This window comes from Macaca thibetana, chromosome 1 (assembly GCF_024542745.1).
Source record: "Macaca thibetana thibetana isolate TM-01 chromosome 1, ASM2454274v1, whole genome shotgun sequence".
NCBI lineage: Eukaryota > Metazoa > Chordata > Mammalia > Primates > Cercopithecidae > Macaca > Macaca thibetana.
In genome coordinates, this window is record NC_065578.1 from 217,670,301 (window position 1) to 217,689,834 (window position 19,534).

The window sequence follows — 19,534 nt, forward strand, 5'->3', positions numbered from 1 at the left end:
CCAATAAAGAAACTTGATATTTGCTTGAAGTATATATGTGCAGATGTGTTAGTAAGTGGTGGAATCCAACAAGGTGGATATTGTGTGATATTTATTTTTCATGTTTATTGAACATCTACCATGTAAAAATTCTATGGGTAGCATAAAGATGAGTAAAATGTAATCCCTGTACTATCTTGTGGTAGAAAAAGTCACATAAATACAGAAGAATAGACATTACTTCAGATAACCACTCAAGTATTTAGTAACAACAAATGTTCCACTTAAGGTGGATTATATCTACCACAGACAAAATGAGTAAATTAGAATCAAAAGCTTTTATTTTTTTAAAACATTCAATACTGGTAAGGATGTAGTGACATAAAAATGTCATCATCTGCTACAGAAGACACTGGGCTGGTAAACTAAATCAACTTTTTTGAAGACAGCTAGTGATATGCAACAAAACTTTTAAATATGCAAATTTAAAATGCTGACACTGTAACTGTATATCTAGTAAAATATTTTAAGGAAATAAAGGTGCCAACAAAAGATATTTATTTCTGCTACATTTAGATAATAAATACTAAAATGCTGAATATGAGAAGAATGATTAAATGCATAATGGTAATAATTATATGATAAATGAGTACCATTAGGGTATTCAAGAATATTTTATGAAAGGAAAGAATTCCTATAATGTTAACAGGGAAAACAAAAAAGCAGCCATACATAAATGCATAGAAAAAATAGTGGAATAAATGAAAATGCTAATGATTGTTGGTGATTTTTACTTTCCTCTCTTTATTTTTTTCTATGCCTTTCTAGGTTTTTTGTATTGACTATCTATGCATATTTGGTCACCAGAAAAATGTCTCAATAAATAAAATCTATCAGTCTCATTTGACTTCCTATTAACTGATCTGTTTTATTTCAACTCAGAACTTCAACTCTCACTGGTATCAAGTACTGCCAAGTTGAATGATAGTACTCCTAAGTTTCCCAAGCATTTTCAGACCAGCAGTTTTTCATTTCCATAAAGATCTAATAAATTTGGTTAATATTTTCCACAGAGAACAACTGTAATAAAAGCATAAAATTTAAGTTAATCTAAAAAACAAGTATGTACCAAGCACAAGGCACATGAATACAGACAGGACGTTCTTGGGTTATGAGGAATGGATTTCAGTAACTTGCTCTCCCTTCAGTATCCTTCCAGAAGATACGGGGCCTCCAGGTACAGCATTTCTCTGGTGTCAGAATGTACAATCTGTCTACAAAAGGAGCTCTAGTATCATCCAGGGCAGGGGATGACACTGTCTACAACTGCTAACCATCTACCATCAGATAAACTAAAGAGTGGAGGATGCAGAGAAATGAATAAAATTAAAAGAATTCTGTCAAGGGAAATTAGTATTCTTTCAACCTTCCTCTAAATCTCATATGATGTAGACACAGATACACATGACATTACATGCTCTTTTTGTCAGTTACCTGTGACTATGGATGCTGACAGAAGCACTTTTCTAAACCCAAGCACCGAGGGCCAGACTTTCCAGTGCTTACACAGCAGCATATATGTTAATACCTGCATTATCAAAGGAGCAAACTGAAGATTTGGAATGGTGAAGTACGTTGGCCAGGGTCACCCAGCTCATCCGCAAGAAGACAAAACTCAAGTGAGTTTTGAGTCAGTTTATCTCCTAAGTCCATGTTTCTACCATTATAGCACAAGTGACATTTGAGAAAATGGATAGGAGAAAGGCACCCACTGCAAAGGAATCACATGAGCAAAACAGGGAAGCAGAAATCAACAGGAAATTCTCAGGCCCTGCACTCAAAGTCTGCTAGAACAAGGGCAGGGGAACACTCAGCTTCCTGGTTTGTTCACCCAACCTGCCCTGTCTACTGCACTTCCATGCCAGGATAGTGGCCCTGCTGGAAGGTCAAACCAGTCCCACTCTGACGCTCCCCTCCCTGGCTCCACTCACTCCAGCATGATGATCATCTCATGATCCCTGAGAAGATCTTAGCATCTGTAATGGCCACTGGCCAGTGAGTAAACCCCAGATTTAAACCTGTCTACAAATAAAGAACTAGTGTGCTTTTCCGTTGCTTTCTCTCGTTGAATACAGTTCTTTCTCTTCCTTCAAGAAGAACCTTTCTGGAGCCCCCTGAATTTCCCAGTTCATCGTCTCTGTGAACTCCGGCTATCAAGAGCTCTGCAGAGCTGGTTTCCATAAACTGTCCTGTTTGGTGACTCTCCTATAACACCGAAAGCTCCCTTCTAACACCGAGAGGCAAAAGATGGTCATGGTGTAATCTTTTAGGTACTGTTCCAGAAGTAGTCAAACTGTGGTTCTTAATGTTTGTGTGTGTTTGTTTATAGAAATGGTGGTATTGGTCTAATGGAACACTGGAACTTGGTCTTTACAATGGCAAGTTGCGGATGATAAGGTTGAAAAAAACAAGAGAGGAGTCTAGAAATCCAGTCACAGATTAGATTTCACATCCTAGGTCACAAAACAGTTGGGAGATATTATATTTGTAAAAGCTTTATCTGGTAAAAGAATGCAAGATAACCAAAGAGGAGAGGAGACAAATGTCATAGCAATCTAGCTATGAGTTGTGTACTCTGTGCGAGAATGGTAAACCAAGCATGGCAAGATATCTCAAAGGAAAAATGAACAGAATTGTCAATTAACTGTATATGAGGTAAAACAAAGGAAAAAAAACAGAGATGAGTTTCGAAACCAATACATTGAAGTTCATAATATCAGCTCATTTACTTAAGTGAAATATATGAAGGAATTGTTTAAAATAAAAAGTAAGGAATTTTAAAATTAGCATGCCAAAGTAAGTAAATATGGAATCAATATGCCCCCAAGAAGTAAGGCTAAGAGAGAAACTGCTTTAGATCAGTTGTCTCTTTCAGGAAGAGAGAAGGTTCTGCCCTATCCAACATTTTCTATAAGGACAAGAGAAAACACTTTTTCAATCTTCCAAAGACAGCTACCAGAATATTTAGGAACAGTCCTAAAAATCAAGAAACAGAATCTTCTGAATATGGAGGAATGATCATTAAAACAAAGAGGAATGGAGAATAGTGAAGCCATTTTGCAGCTAAACTTGCTGAGCCCCCAAATTATCTGCTCATGTGTATGTTAGCAGTACCAGAAAAGCATATATATATATATGTTCTATTATCAAATACATTTTTTCACTTTCTAGTAAGTAAAATTCAAGGAAAGACTTACTTTTCTTTATTGATATAGATTTTTACCTCCCCAGAAAATGCTGCCACTGAGCTTTCTATTTTTGTTCATTCCAATTAAAATGCAGTGATTCATCAGTTATTATCACAATAGCCATACACATGTTGAAGAGAAGCTCATGATTATAATCTGCACAATTACTGACTGCTAGATAGTATGCCTAAAGAGTGTTTGAAAGAGCAGCTTCATTTCCGACGGAGATCAGGACAGTAATAAAACAGTTTTGCAATCTTTTCACTAAATACATCTTTGTTTGCATGGTCTATGTATATTGTCATGGGGCAGGTGCAGGAAAATATAAAATATAAATACTTAAAATCCTACTGAGCTGCTGTGAAGTCAGTGACAAAGAAAAACACACACACAGGGGCTTTATACATGTAGTTAAATACATAAATAACTTTGAGATCATCAGAAAGAGTCAGCACACCCATGTTTCTTACTTGGCGCTCATTATTATTCAAAGACACCATATTTTTTTTACTGCTGAGCCATCTTAAAACTTTATCAGGCAACATTAAATTCATCAAGTCTTAAGCCCTAAAGAAAGTTACCAGGAATGAGCAGTAACATTAAGTTAGCTTTGCATTTAAGAAAAAATATTTATCCATCTGTCTTCTCCCACAAAGTCATTTGGATCACTCTTAATCACCATCATTCTCTGTCCTATCTTCATGCAGCTGGGTTGAGCAGCAGCAGACCACAAAAAGGGGTCAGCGGAATTCAACTGTCCAAAGAAATGTCCAAACTGGTTCTGTTATGTAAAGCCAATGTCACTTTCTTTTTTTAAAGGAAGTCCTGGGGTGTAATCTTGCCTGAGATGAGTCCATTGACATGACAAAAATCTAAAATGTGTAACTATTTGGATGAAAGTCAGTGTGTATCTTCCACTTGAGAGGTACGATTCCTTAAAAGGGACATAAAAATATTTTTTCTATTGTATACCCTAACGGTCAATAACTCACAAGGAAATCGAAGAGAGAGCAAAAGATGGAGCACTCTGGACTAATATGAAAAACAAACTCAAGGCCGGGCACGGTGGCTCACACTTGTAATCCCAGCACTTTGGGAGGCCAACGGGGGCAGATCATGAGGTCAGGAATTCAAGACCAGCCCAGCCAACATGGTGAAACCCCCGTCTCTACTAAAAATACAAAAATTAGCCAGGTGTGATGGTGCGCACCTGCAATCCCAGCTACTCAGGAGGCTGAGGCAGGAGAATCACCTGAACCCAGGAGGCACAGGTTGCAGTGAGCCGAGATTGCACCACGGCACTCCTGCCTGGGCAATAGAGTGAGACTCCATCTCAAAATTTAAAAAAAAGTCAAAAGTACACTTCAGAAAACACCAAACAATAAAGTACATTTCCATATCGGACAATATGGTGACCCAAACGACCCAAATAGACACACTGACAAATATCCTTTAAATGCATCACTACATTGTTTGTATCCTCATTTGGGGAAAAATATGCACAACATATTTAGGAACAAGTGGAAAAATCTAAATATGGATTAGATATTACAGAAAATATAAGCGAATTGTTATTAATTGTCTAAGATGTGCTAGGGCACTGTTAGAAAGGAGAATGTCTTTGTTTTGAGAATGCTAACAATTAATGAATCTAGGTGCTACATTTCTGGTTGTATTCCTTCACCTTTTCTGCATGATTAAAAATATTTATAATAAAAATACGAAGAAAAATAAAGGCATATAAGAAGTTGTATTTAAAAAGAGAAAATTAAAATAAAATTCATTATTTAAGTGATAAGAAAGAAATGTCTTTAGAGTATTAAAGTCAAGTAACAAGATGCCAGGCCGGAAAGTAAACTCTGAAGCTAGCGTTCTAACTGGAAACATTGAGCTAACCTGAGGTCTGAGGTTTACTCTTGACAGAGACATGGGCACAAAGCACTTGAGGCTGTGTGTGGGCCTCACACAGACTGGAAAGTCTAAACCTAAACTGGTGAATAGACCCAGGATTTTCCAAGGACTATATTCTGTGAGTTAGAATAATTGTAAAGTAGAATAAATTTATTCCATAGGAGGGAGAGCAAAGAAGTTGTCAATCTAGACCCTAAACACTGGATAGAGGGGGATAATTATTTTCCAGAGTCATAAACAGAAGTTGGCATCTAACCAAGCTTATAGCCTAAAGTTATATTATCTTTCTGGGAAAAGAAACCTCAAGCTCAGAAATTAACCTTAGAAGGATCCAAGGTTGTTAATGCCTTAGTTATCCATCAGAACAAAAGGCAAATTCACTCAGGGTGAATGTATCTTCAATCCAGGCCTCAAAGAATTTCTAAAGAGCACGAACTTACAGCTTAAAAAAAAAAAAAAATCACAAGCCAGGGTAACATAAGAGACCCCATCTCTATGAAAAATTAACTGGGCGTGGTGACGTGTGCCTATGCTCCCAGCCACTTGGGAGGCTGAGATGGGAGGATCGCTTGGGCGCGGGAGGCAGAGGTTGCAGTGAGCCAAGATTGTATCACTGCGCTCCAGCCTGGGCAACAGAGCAAGACCCTGCCTCAAAATATAAATAAATAAACTAACAAACACTCACAAAGAAAACAAAGAAACAAAGACCACTGAACGAGACTCAGCAGAAGTATTACATTGCTGAATCAACTCACAAAGAGCTTATAATTTGGCATTATCAGAATTTAAAGTAAATATGTTTCAGATATTTAAAGGAATAAGAGATTGAAAATATGAGGAAGGATAAAGAAATTTTTTTAATGTCGAGCTAGGAAAAAAATACCATCTAGAAATCATAAATATAATCGTAATTAAAAGTGCTAATATAAAAATTGGCAACAGTTTTTAAATCCCACAACGTCAAATGCTGGTGAAGATTTGGAACAATGGGAACTCTGATCACAGACGGTTCAGTACAAATGAAGTCAACTTTCAAAAACAATTTGACATTATCTAGTGAATACTGCAATAAGCATACTCATGGCCCAAAAATTCCATTACAAGTTATATAGCCGAGAAAAACTCCTGTACATGTTCAACGAAGATAAATACATGAATGCTCATGGCAATGATGTGTGCAACAGTTAAAAACAGAAAATAAATAAACTATGGTCCATTCATAAAATAGATAATGATACAGCGATGAAGCTGAATGAGCCGCAGTTGCAAGCGCCATCACGAATAAATCTCAGAACACTGGGTCAAAAAAAGAAAGTAGACAAGAATACGCACACTCCGACATGAGTAAAATTAAAAACATATCGAATTGTAACACATAAAAAATTGCTTTCAATACATACAAGAAAACCTGTAAAGAAAAACCAGTGAAAGAAACATAAGATTCAAGACAGTGATTATTTCGTGGGGTGGAGAAGGAGACAAGAGAGAGGAGGAGTTGTGCAGCTTTAAAAGTAGTGGCAACAGGCCGGGCGCGGGGGCTGACGCCTGTCATCCCAGCACTTCGGGAGGCTCAGGAGATCGAGACCATCCTGGCTAACCCAGTAAAACCCCATCTCTACTAAAAAATACAAAAAATTAGCCGGGCGAGGTGGCGGCGCCTGTGGTCCCAGCTACTCGGGAGGCTGAGGCAGGAGAATGGCGTGAACCCGGGAGGCAGAGCTTGCAGTGAGCTGAGATCCGGCCAGTGCACTCCAGCCTGGGCGACAGAGCGAGACTCCTCCATCTCCAAAAAAAAAGTAGTGGCAACATTGTCTTTCTCAGACTGGTTGACTGCTATGCAAGTTGTTTGTTTACTGTTACTTGTACCTTATATTTAAGATACTTTGCGTTCAATAAAAATTATTTAACAAAACAAAAAAGCAGTAATACTCATGGGTATCTCAGCCAAAAGCCTGAAGCTATACTAGTTCTGCACACAACAAACATGCTTTAGAGAAAGAGGAAACTAGTGACATTCAGGAAGATCAGAGCAAAACAATCACGTGCTTCTGGAAAACACAGGATACTGCGGGAAGGAAATGACCAACGTTCTCAATCCTACCCCGTTTCCAGGGATGTAGATCGCCATTTCACAGAGCACCAATAGCCTTATCTGTATGCCTAGGAGTTGTCAAGCCTCTCTTTTACATAGGTTGGGCTTAAGTTAACTAAAACTCCGGATTTTTCCCTCCAACTATTGATAGGGGCAGGGGGCAGATAAATTCCAGGCAGAAAATGGTGGTCGCCAACAAAACCCCACCTTCAAGCCTGAAACCACGGCCCAAAGTAGAACCTACAACCCTGTTTCCCCGCTTGAATGTTGCCTTTTCCAAAACCACCCATGGGCACATCCCACCCACCCGTGTGCCTATAAAAACCCCAGAACCAGCCAACAGAGAGAGGAGAAGCACCTGGACATCAAAGACTGAAGCTGGATGTCGGAGAGAAGCAGCCTGACTTCAGATGGAGCCTAACGGGGTAACCCTGGAGAAGAATCTGGCCAGAGATGACCGGACTTCGCGGGCAGAGTACCCTCCTGCCCCATCCCCTTTCCAGCTCACCTTGCCACTGAGAGCCGCCTCCACCGGCGATAAACCTCCCCGCATTTACCATCCTTCACTTCATTCGTGTGACTTCACTTCTCCCACATGCCAGACAAGAGTTCGGGAACCACGAGTGTGAATACAAAAAAAGCTGTCACCGTGACCCTTTGCCCTCGTTAGCGGAAGGCATTGGCCTCACACGAAAAGGCAGAGGGTCCACTGAGCTGTGAACACACAAGCCGCCCACGGAGAGCAGAGTAACACTCCCCGTGCCGCCCACGGAGAGCAGAGTAACACGCCCCGTGCCGCCCACGGAGGGCAGAGTAACACGCCCCGTGCCGCCCACGGAGGGCAGAGTAACACGCCCCGTGCCGCCCACGGAGGGCAGAGTAACACGCCCCGTGCCGCCCACGGAGGGCAGAGTAACACGCCCCGTGCCGCCCACGGAGGGCAGAGTAACACGCCCCGTGCCGCCCACGGAGAGCAGAGTAACACGCCCCGTGCCGCCCACGGAGGGCAGAGTAACACGCCCCGTGCCGCCCACGGAGGGCAGAGTAACACGCCCCGTGCCGCCCACGGAGGGCAGAGTAACACGCCCCGTGCCGCCCACGGAGGGCAGAGTAACACGCCCCGTGCCGCCCACGGAGGGCAGAGTAACACGCCCCGTGCCGCCCACGGAGAGCAGAGTAACACGCCCCGTGCCGCCCACGGAGAGCAGAGTAACACGCCCCGTGCCGCCCACGGAGGGCAGAGTAACACGCCCCGTGCCGCCCACGGAGGGCAGAGTAACACGCCCCGTGCCGCCCACGGAGAGCAGAGTAACACGCCCCGTGCCGCCCACGGAGAGCAGAGTAACACGCCCCGTGCCGCCCACGGAGAGCAGAGTAACACGCCCTGTGCCGCCCACGGAGGGCAGAGTAACACGCCCTGTGCCACCCACGGTCCCGGTGCCGCCCACGGAGGGCAGAGTAACACGCCCCGTGCCGCCCACGGAGGGCAGAGTAACACGCCCCGTGCCACCCACGGTCCCGGTGCCGCCCACGGAGGGCAGAGTAACACTCCCTGTGGGGCTTCTGGGGGCGCAGGCACTCCCAGCCCCCAGATGTAGCTGCGGGGCCAGCACAGAGTTGGCTCCTGCCAGCGCCCAAAAACCACTCACCCAGGCTGCTACCCTCACTCACCTGCACGCCCCGTTTCGTGAGGGGTGGAAGGCGGCAGATTGGAGCGAGGGGGGTTCACTGCCGGTGCCGGAGCGGCGGGCGGACTCCACTTCCCACGCGGTTCACTCCCTCCTGTGAGGAGCTGAGAGCTGCGGGTCAGGAAACAGAACCCCCGGTGGCAGGTCCCACGCGGGTGTCAGGGAAATATACTGCTTCACCATTGCTGCTCATTCGATTCCAAACATAATGACATCTAAATGCAATCTTCTGGCATTTATGTTCCTCTAAGCCCAGCCTTAAATTTAGATGATGAAAATCTTAAATTGCCCCAAACGGATGCTACCTCCTTCCACATCTGTTGACCAGGATACTGATGGTAGTGGCCATTCCAGACGACCCACTGCTACCATCACACCAGCTTCAGCCAGGAGGACTGGCTGGGCCTCCACACTCCACAGAGCAGGGAGAAGACCCGCCCCTCGCACCGACCCACCTCCCCGACCCACCGGGCACCTGCAGCCTCCCAAACCACCGCTGCAGACCCGGGCACCTGCAGCCTCCCAAACCACCGCTGCAGACCCGGGCCTCCCACTCCACGGAGCGGGTGGGAGCCCCACCTGCCTGGGCACGGCTGCGGCCGACCAAACCACAACTGTGGCCCCAGACATCCCTGCACTTTGGGACGCCCAGGAAGGCCCCCACTGCCCTCGCAGTCTCAGAAATGCCTGCTCCCCCTGCCTGGCTCCTCTCTGCTGTCGGTGCCCACTCCGACCTCAGAGCAAAGTCAGGGCTGAGTCCGGGCACCAGGAACAGCAGCAGGAGGCGGACGGCTTCCCGGGCGGACGGGGCCGGGGCCACGGTGCGGGGACGGACGGCTTCCCGGGCGGACGGGGCCGGGCCACCAGTGAGGCCCCATTGTCAGGTCAGGAAGGGCCTGAAGGCTGGGGGCCGGGCTGCCAGTTCTGGGGAATGGAGTGGGAACCTGTGGTGCCTTTTCTGAGCTCGCCCATGGCCGCCCATGGACCAATCAGTGTGAACTTGCTCCCCTCTGAGGCCCGTAAAGGCCCCAGGCTCAGTCAGAGCTGAGCAGACGTTGGGATGACCAGCTGCAGCGAGGACCTACCGGCTGCAGAAAGGATCTACCCACTCCAGGGTCTCCTCTCCAGACTGAGAGCTGCGGAGATGGGACTCCCGGCTGCAGAGGGGGGCAATCCACTCCAGGGCCTCCTCTGCTGAGAGGACAGAGAGAGGATGGGATGACCAGCTGCAGAGAGGAGCTATCCTCTCCGCCTAGAACTGCAGATGACGGGACAACCTGCCTGCAGAGAACAGCGTCTTACTCTAGGGCCTCCTCTCCACCGAGGGCTGCAGACAAGGGAACAACTAGCCAAAGAGACAAGCCACCCTCTCTGCTGAGAACTGAACAGTTGTTGGGATGACTACCAGCAGAGGGGGCAACCCTGTCTGCCAAGGAGCCGAACACTCGTCGGGACATCCTGGCTACGGAGAGGAGCTGCCCACTGCGGGTTTTCTCTGAGCTGTTCTATTGCTCAATAAAGCTCCTCTTCATCTTACTCACCCTCCACATTGCAAACCTCATTCTTCCTGGTCACAGGACAAGAACTCAGGACTCACCAAATGGTGAGGCTAAAAGAGCTGCTGTAACACAAACAGGGCTAAAGCATGCCCCTTGCTGGCCACACTGCAGGTGAAGAGAAGGAGAGAAGAGCTGCAACCCTTCAGGTAGCCCAGACCTGGCGCTCCCTGAGCCAGGGCTCTGAGCCCCTCTTTGGGGCCCTGTGGTTCCTGACATCTCCAAGTTTCCAGGATGTCACCACATTCCCCGGTGCCAGACAGGAAAGCTGCTTGCAGTGCACCTGGTCCAGCCACAGAGAGCTGGTGCTCATGAAGCACCTGGAGCTGCCCACACCACAGCAGCAGCTGCTGTGTCTGACTGCACAATGGGCGGACCCCACATTTGCTCACACACACCCCTCACCACTCCGGCCTGACTTCAGACTCCCTCAGAAGCATGGGATCCAGGCTGGTAGCATGAGCTGAGCGCAGCCTGCCAGGGAGAGTGGGTGGAGCAAGCCCAGCAGGTCCCAGCAAAGTCAGGCAAGGGCATCGCCAGCCCCAGGTTTCCGACCGGAAAAGTGGCACCCCAAAGACCCCATGATAACATGACTTATGTCCTGTTATATTGCCTCATCACAATTCACGTAGGGTTGAATCTGCTATTTTGACTGTTTGTGATGTTTTGGCTAGCAGCTGAACAGATGGGCAGTTTTTCTTCAGTATGAATATTTGCCAACAATTGGAAGGGTGTAAAACTCGTTCTCAAAGAAACCCAAACATAACTACAAGGAATCTATCAAACAAAATATCCACCCACTGCTGTATTCAGAAATCCTGTATAAAGTGACAGCGAATTAAAAGAACACTTTGGTAATGTGGCCAAATTAATGCTACTAATAATCATAAAAGAACCTGACATTTGTATAGGTATTGTGTTCATATTCATCTGATTCTCATAGCTCTAAGAAATAGATATGATAGGCATCATTACTGACTTTATTACAGATAAGGAATAAAGCACAGAGAGATCCATATTACAGAAAATAGACTGAATTCAGAAATGAGAACAGGATTTCAGCCAATCTGTGCCTCATTAGCTGTGTAATCTAAACAAGTAACTTAATTTCTCACAGCCTCCATCTCCTCATTTGAATACAAGCACAATAAGACCTAATTCACAAGGTCCTTCTGAGAATTATATAAAATATATAAAAGTTACCAGCAAGAGCACCTGTCATAGAGTAAGTTCTTAATGAATATATCCTTCCTTAATTTATGAAATCCCCCTTGACAAGAAGAAGTCAAAACTTTTATCATTACTCCTTTCACAAAGGAGTCAAAGGTGACTTCAATTGAGGGAAAAAGAAAAGTTTAGACCTAAAACATTAATATAAACTGAAGGATGCAAAGAACTCCATGTTCTACAGTCACACTTCAGTGGCCTCTCATTGTCTCCTGAAGAAATCTACAGAATATAACGAGTGGGTCACCACGCAGCTTAGAAGGGGCAGAGTTATCCTACAGTAATAACCATGGTACATTTGATGCTAAATCGTATATGCGCTAATATTGTAATTTCACATCTAATACATGGATATCTTTCCAATGAAGTTAGTTTATTCCCCATAGCATGAAGACAGACGAAGTTAGTTTCCTATAGCATACAGAGAGCCCTTGACAGGCATTGTCACAGATTTCCTGTTTCTGATATCAGTAATTTGTAGATTCCTTTCGGAAGCTTCCAGCAAAGAGCTTTTACCCATCTGCCCAATCCTTTGATTCACGGCAGGGAGGGGAACAGAGGTCTCTTCAGGCAAGAGTCTCCTGTACCCAGGGCTGAGGAGAAAAGTGACCGTAAGGAAGACGTGGGGCTCCAGATGTATTACCACTCACAACTGTTTCCGTGAGCCAAGAAGACAGCAGTGTTGCCAGATAGTGAGGGTGTTCTCAGAATGCTAACAGGACTTGCTGATGAAGGGGATGGTGGTGGGGGATGATAGAAAGAATTAATCAAGGGTGATGCCTTGATTTTGGTCCTGAGCACCTGACTGGGGGTAACTATTGAACTGGAAGAGACAGAAGCAGCCTGAGTCTCCTGTAAAATTCAGACACCTTCCAAACTCCATAATTTTAGCTTCTTGTTCCTGGATCTCTTGCTTTGGGGAGGCATATAGCACCTTACAAAGTATTTACTCATTTTGTCATCTTATGTATAGACTGAAAATGGAGTCAGTGTCACCAGAAAGGTGACACTCGTTGCTTTTCTTATGGACCTACGACTACACTGTAGGTATTGAAGGTACACAAAGATTTGACCAAACCTTAGAGTCACTTTGTAGGACTATTACCCCTTCTCTGTTTTCCTCCTTCTTCATTAATTTTTCCCTTACCTGACAAGCACAGCTGACTGGAATTTTGTACACTAAATGGTCCTTTCCAATATGGAATACTTCAGTAATTACAATATGCTGGAATCGCTAAATTCTATAATTTCATTTGGATGAACTTAATCACATCATAGCACTCAGTCTGGCTTATTTTCATAATCAGCTTCAATTATAAACTAAAAAGAACTGAAGGATTCTTTTCATTTTAAAGACTTCTCATTGTAAGAGGATTCAGATTCTTTTATTTACAAGCATGCTTCCGAGCATCTTTCATTCGACACATTTTCTCTGGGGGTTCTGTTTTTTCTTTCTTTGTACACTGCCTACCAGAGGGAACAAGACTGGCAAAAGGACCCTCTCCTCATAAAGCTGAGAGACAATGAACAGGTAAACAAATAAGTGAACAAAAATACTTCAGATAATGCTAAATCCTCCAAGGAGAATATGATCTAGTAGATGTAAGGGGAAGCTCCTTTAGACTGAGTGGTCAAAGAGGACCTTTCTGGGGTGGGGGTGACATTTGAACTGTGACCTGCAGACCAAAGCAGTACAAGCACAGGAACTGGCAACTGCATGGGTTCTGTCTGAAAATGAACTTGATAGGTTAAAGGGACAGAAAGAAGGCCAGTGTGGCTGAGGTGTGGTGAAGGGGATGTATCCAAAGTATAACAATACATCAGAGAGGAAACCCAGGGGCAGATATATTAGTACTGAAACTGGAAACCCAGGGGCAGATACATTAGTACTGAAATAGCATAAGGGATTCACACAGTATTCTAGGTGTAATGGAAGTCGATGGAAGGTTTTAAGGGAAGGTGCAGGGATTATCTAATTTATATTTTAAAAGGTCATTGTGAGCACTACTGAGAAAGATTATAGACAAGCAGGAAAGGAAGAAGAAGGAGGAAGGACAGAAAGAAGACCACTATGATTGCTCAGGCAAGATACGATGTTACGTTAGACTATACTGGTGGCAAAGAAAGCAGGGGAAACAGACTTTAGACACATTTTAAAGAAAATGTTAATAGGACTTGCTAATGAATTCAATGGTGATGGGGGTGACAGAAAAAAAATTAATCAAGAATAATGACTAGATTTTTGTACTGAGCGCTTGACTGGGGGTAATTATTGAGGTGGGAAAAAAAAGCAGCAGGAAAAGGAAGATGGCAGAGGGAGCTGAGGAATCAAGAGTTCTGCTCTGGCTATGTTGAGTCTGAGATGCTTCTCAAATATCCAAGTGAGGATGGCCAGTAGACAGCTGGACATACGAATTAGAGCTCAGTATAGCAATCAGGGCAGCAGATACAATTTTTTTTAGTATATTGGCATCAAAGAGGGTATTTAAAGTCATAGAAATAAATTAGAATCCTTTAAGGAGAGCGTTTCTTTAATGAGAAAGAAAGGAGAAGAAAGCTCAGGACTGAGCCTTTCATAATCCCAGTATTTAAAGGTTAAACAGAGCATCAACAGCCATCAAAAGATGTTGAAAAGAAATGGCTAAACAGAGGGAAAAACGAGAAGAGTGTGGAGTAGTAGGAGCCACGATAGGGGTCAGTTATGTGGAAGACTGCTGAAAAGTTAAAAAAAAAAAAAAAAAAAAAAAAAAAACCACCAGAAACAAAAAAACAGAAAAGACACCAGATTTGGCAAGACTAAAGGTCTTTGGTAAACCTTATTAGAACCATTTTAATGAAGCGTCAGAAAAGAAAGTCCCATTAGAATGGGCTGAAAAAAGAATGGAAGGTGAGGAAGAGGGGAGAAGGAAGAGACAATAACTATACAGCAGTCTTTTCAGAAGTTTTGCACATGTGTGTGAGAGAGCTAGAGCACATGAGAGTGAGCCTGCACCCGCACGCACTTAAGACAGGTGACAACAGAAGTTACTGAAAGACACTGTCTCTGGAGCATCTTTCATCATCTCCCTTCTTTGTTTTCCTCTTCGAGTCATTCTGCTGAAGTTCCTGAATAAACCATATGGATCTACAACACACATACATCTCAGGCCCAGTATCTCTTTTGTTCAATCTCTCCATCATATTTTTCTGTCAAATCTACCCAGAGGTTTTGGGGAGGGATTCGTATCAACTATATTCTTCATTTTTATAAATGTGTGCAAAATAGTAGCATTCGATAAATATTACAAGATTCCAAGCTAGACGTATCTCAAGGGACACAACACAAAAGACGTAAGATGCTCCTCTACCCGGAAATGGTAGAAACTTCATTATGAATTCAATTTCCAAACTATTTCCCATAATGAAGGCCAATGTAAGATCTAGTCACCTTTGACAAGATCTGTTTCCATAACATGTTTATTTGCTCTTTTTCACGCTGTCTCCCAAACTGTTCTCGGAATTTTCTTCTTGCCTAGAATAAACTTCCATACACCCGCCCTATAAACCCGAACTGAAAGTGTAGCAGTTTTATCTTCATAAATGTTTTGGACACTATGCTGACAGAAAAAGAAGAGGAACTAAATGACCTGTGAAAGCACCTGTTAGTTGCTTCATACTGATCCTGAATTTCTAAATGTATTATAAATGCATTTCACAGCATTCCATTAACTTGTCAGAGGACTTTCTTTTCCACTAAGCACACTTTGCATGAATTAAATATCATTCTTTTAAATTTACATAAAGACAAGTTAAAGACAAGGCTATGTACTACAGACTTATTTAATCTACATGAGACCTAAGATATATTTTCATCAATGAATGGCTGTGATAGAATAATTATAAATTACAGAAAATAAAACATTCAGTTAATGGTATAGTTTGCCTAGAATTGATTTTTTGATGCTGATTATATGACTCATTAACCTACTAAAACTTTTTCACTCAAGTCACTGTAGCATCTGCCACCCTTTGTGTTAATGTTTACACATAAAGATCACACATTTTTGATGTGTCCACTTTCCTTCAAATATGGGTTAGAGTGGAACTGGGAAACAGAATCATTTCCAGTCTTTTTACACCTTTGTTATTTTGATTTTTAAATCTACATTTGGAATAAAGAGCAACTCTGCTCCAAGAATATCATACTAACCTCTGAATAAAGTGGAGATGTGCAAGTACTCCAAAAAGGCAACAGAATTAAATGTATTTTCTATGAAAGACATTAAAACCAAAAGTATTTAATAATTTTCATTATGAACTTTAAAGCTCAAGAAGACCTTATAAATCATCTAGTTCATCTTCCTTGGTTTCAAAATCTGCTCTTAAATTTATTTAGCATTATTAGAGTATTAGATGAAGTTATTTATTCTCCCTAATTTTAATATTGATAATTAATCTTTAGTAAATGCTTGTGATTTTTGACACATTAAACTCTATACCTCAATAATTCAAACAGTCTTCGATCATGAAGAATATTAACCTAGTCCAACTTCCCATATATTTCATAGTCAAATGGTAGACCCTGAGGTGAAGCGGGGAATAATTTCACGAGAACACATCACAATACATGGTTGGATGTAGTTTTCACTTTTTCTTCTACTAGAAAACTAAGTTTCTGTTTTGGGAAGTGCTGGCTGTGTGATCTACCTGTCTATGCTTTAATTTCAGCTCATGAACTGGGGGGCCCTCAGGAGGATTAAAGAAGACAACTTTGGCCAGGCGCGGTGGCTCACGCCTGTAATCCCAGCACTTTGGGAGGCCGAGGTAGGTGAATCAAGAGGTCAAGAGATCAAGACCATCCTGGAAAACATGGTGAAACCCTGTCTCTATTAAAAATACAAAAAATTAGCTGGGTGTAGTGGCGGGCGCCTGTAGTCCCAGCACTCAGCAGGCTGAGGCAGGAGAATCACTTGAACCCGGAAGGCGGAGCTTGCAGTGAGCTGAGATTGCACTCCAGCCTGGGCGACACAGCAAGACTCTGTCTCAAAAAAAAAAAAAAAAAAAGACGAAGAAGAAGACCGCTTTGAGTGGTGGATGAAACTCCATCCTAAGATTCTGGGTGGAGAACTGGGTCCCATTAGCATCTTATTAACAGTTTGAACTTGATCGGGATCACTAACCTCTCCAGCTACTCATACCTATATGCATAACATGAAAATAATACTAGTTTCTACATAATTATTCAAATAATTTCCTAAGGTGTCATCGAGCTCTAAAAATCTGTGATAAATATTTTCATAAACTAGATTTGGCATCACAAGCTATGTTATTTACATGTACCTAACACCACATTTCCCTATTTTATTTTTATTCTTTATTTTTCTGAGACAAAGTATCACTCCATCACCCAGGCTGGAGTACAGTGGCAGATCTCGGCTCACTGCAACCTCTATCTCCCGGGTTTAGGCAATTCTCCAGCCTCAGCCTCCCAAGTACCTGGGATTACAGACACAAGCCACTATGCCTGGTTAATTTTTGTATTTTTAGTAGAAATGGGGTTTCACCATGTTGACCAGGCTGGTCTCAAACTCCTGACCTTGAGTGATCCGCCCGCCTCAGCCTCCCAAAGTGCTGGGATTGCAGGCATGAGTCACCGCGCCCGGCCTCACATTTCCTTATTTTAACATTTACTTCAGAAGGCTCTAAAGCAGGGCAATTTAACTGGCTTCCATGTTTAATTATCATTAAAAGTTTATCTTGTAGGACTCTCGGGATTGTGTCCTTTTTAAGACAACACAAAGTTTATAGAATAATGGACTGTGTGGTACTCCTACGCGAGGCTCCAACATTTTGAGGCATAAGAAAATCAAGTAACTGGTTCTGATTTCCACTCTCCTTTGTTGCCTTTTTTAGCAATAGTTGGTGGCACTGGCCCTGATCTCTTTCCTGGTCCATTGCCTATAGACCAAGCTGACAGCAGCATAAAACCCGAAACAGCCATAACTTTTTAATATCTATTAATAGATACATTTCATGGTAGCTGAAGTGACAATCTAGGATCCTTTGATTAAGAAGTTCAAACTCTTTATTCTACTGCTACTCCCTTCTGTAGCAGTTTCTCAGAGACAACAAGCTGCTGCCAGCAGCACCATCACTTTATTACAAAAAACCAAACCTCCATCATCTAAATACAATGTTTTTTCTAAAAAAAAAAAAGCCTTCTTTTTTTTTTTTAGTAGGTATGTTATTTTTAGATACTTCCATTGCTTTAAGAAGTTCCCATCATCCTTGGGACAAAAATCAGAACATCTTTGGGATGACAAAACTAAAAATGAATAAATAGATAAAGTGGAATTTTTGAACCAACTTTTTTTACATTTTCATATAAATTTTGAAGCTACACTTCACTTCATTTAGACCATGAATAACAATGTAATGGGCTGTAACAATTTCTACAAATAAAGCTACACTACTTGTTTCACCATTCACTAAGGATGACTATTACTCTAAATGTTCGATTAGTTCTTCATTTATTTTAAAATTAAATTCATTATAAAAACAATGTTAGAATATCACCTAATAAATTTTCTTTGCTCACCTTCAAAAATTCTACACTATCGTTCTCTTGAGAAACTCTCCATTTGGTTTTTGTTCCTCATCTTATCATCCTGCAGTAATTCTTTGAAATCCACTTGTCTTACTAATTTAAAAAAAAAAAGAGATTAGTGTCTATTTAAGTCAAATAATTAGTAATAACCTGTAGAATAAGTTTGTGATAGAAGGTGTTACAATGTTTCAGTCTACCTGCCACTGAACAAAATAATACCAATAATTTACTTAATCCTATTGAAATTAAAATTTTGAAACTCTCTTTATAGAAGGATAATGTTTACAATTGCCCTTTATTCATCTTATAGAGAAGATGCAAAGTTAAATAACACACTATCATAGTCTGTTTTTGCTGTTATAATAAAATACCTCAGACTGGGAAATTTATGATAAACAAATTGGCTCACAGTTCTGGAGGCTGGGAAGGTGCTGGTATCCAGCAAAGGGCTTCTGACTGTGTCATCTCGTGACAGAAGACAAGGGTCGAGATACAACAAGGGGGGCTGAATTCACCTTTTATATTGACACCAATCCCACCCATGAGGATGGAACTCTCACAGCCTCATCACTTCTTAAAGGTTCCACCTGTTAATGCTGATACAGTGGCAATTACATTTCAACATGCATTTTGGAGGGACAAACATTCAAATCACAGCACATGCCTTTCAAGTATTTTGAGGTGTTCAGAAAATGGCAAGATACTAGAAGTATTTTAACGTCTTCCTAAAACATTAAACCTAAAACAGACTTGTATCTACCTTCAGCTCTAAAAATCTGGGCCTTAAAGATTTTTCCAAGTGTTAAGCAGGTGGACCCCAAAAGTGAGGCACAAACTTCACATTATCCAATTACATGACAACTTTTAATATCACAGTATTTAAACGCTAATCTGATAAATGTGTGAAGATTTTCTAATCTGGTAATTCACCAAACTTTTAGGAACCATGACTTTTCCTAAAGCCGTGACCTGGTTTTCTTCTGAACTATGTGCTATTCTGTATATAATGCTCGACATTTTTACAATTGCTCCAAGTGATCAATTCATTAATTCTCAAACGACATCAATCTTTTTTTCACATGTAGGGAAACAAAGGCAGAAAGAGAAAGAATAGGCCATTTCCCTTTAATACGCACTTGCCCACCAGAAAGATTTAGTTTGCATAAACACATTCAAGAAAATAAAAATTCTTTTAATCAAGAATAATGACTAGATTTTTGTACTGAGCACTTGACTGGGGGTAATTA

General features: G+C 42.3%; 1 protein-coding gene across 6 annotated transcripts in view; it reads right to left on the bottom strand.

Annotated features, from left to right (window-relative positions):
• Positions 1–19,534, bottom strand: part of SMYD3 (SET and MYND domain containing 3) — a 758,748-nt gene that overhangs the window by 472,528 nt on the left and 266,686 nt on the right. The window lies entirely within an intron of this gene.